Below are 1,348 nucleotides of genomic sequence, written 5' to 3'. Positions count from 1 at the left end.
TAGGGGAGAGAGAGAGAGAGAGAGAGAGAGAGAGAGAGAGAGAGAGAGAGCGAGAGAGAGAGAGAGTTCACCCAATATTACATTATATCGAGGGTCTTAAAATATTATGTCTACCCCTATTGGTAGATGTTGTAACTACATTTCTAAAAAGGATCTTTCTTCATTGAACACCATTTAAAAGTAGTTGTGAATTTTAACAAAATAACTCCACAAATGATATGAAACATAATGTATATACTGTATACAGTACACATAAAATGTGAGTCCATATGATTTCTTTTTTTATATGGACTTACATTTTATGTGTCTGTTGTCTTTCATGTCATAGCCTAGGAAAGTTCTTCTCATGAGAATAAATGGCAGATTCAGAGGGTCCTGTGCCAGCCAAGCAACTGCCATTGAGATGAATAGGAAAGCTAATAAATTTCCACGTATTAGAGACTTCCTTGTTATGACTATTAGATAAATGCATATATTGTTTTTATCCAACAAAACTATATATTTGTGTAGAAACAGTAATCTGAACACTTAAAATGAATTTTGAAACGACAATTACTGTAGTAATAACCAAGAGTCCCTCAGTTGCCTAACAAACTGTTTCATGTATCTGCAACTTTTTCTCCAAACTTATGTTTTTGTTTTTCTTCTTAATTTTATTAAATGTATTTATTGCAAGTAACGTGACTATAGTAAAACCTTTTCAAAGGGAAAGGCCGGACTGTGGAGGCCTGTGGATTGCTCGACAGTGAGCTCACTCTGCCAGTGCTAAATCCAGGACTCACTCTTACAGGAAGAGGACATTTACATCTTCTTCTAAAGATGTCTGAGGATGTGATGCAATTTCTATTTTGGCAGTATGATTATGGTAAATGCTGATGAAATGAACAACAATGTCAACAGACTGCCATGTCACAGTTATTTGCAGTAAATACTGCCACGTTTAGTCACTGCTGCTGTTTAAGGTGACATACACCCACCTCCCTGCAGAAGTTATTCATAACTCAGTGCTGTGTATGGTGAAGTCACACTTGAGCATGCAGGCACAATAGAGGAGCGGTATATATGGAGGGGACAGATTTCAGAGAAATGATCAGTATTTTTCGTCTCTATTGTTCCGCCTGACTGTGGATCATTTGCAGCCACTATTCCCGAACACGAGTTTGTGATGAGGAAGTCCTCAAAAATCAGTCGGCCAGGAAGGTGGAGTGAGGGTTTTAACTACTGTTTATTTTTAATCCCTCACTTTACCCTCAACAATTGTTTAAACATAAACACCATGGAATTATAGGGATAAATTTTTTTATTATAATGTGTATATATATATATATATATATATATATATACAGTA

The sequence above is a fragment of the Sinocyclocheilus anshuiensis genome, unplaced genomic scaffold, assembly GCF_001515605.1.
Source record: "Sinocyclocheilus anshuiensis isolate Anshui unplaced genomic scaffold, SAMN03320099.WGS_v1.1 scaffold436, whole genome shotgun sequence".
NCBI lineage: Eukaryota > Metazoa > Chordata > Actinopteri > Cypriniformes > Cyprinidae > Sinocyclocheilus > Sinocyclocheilus anshuiensis.
This window is presented reverse-complemented; position numbering follows the sequence as displayed.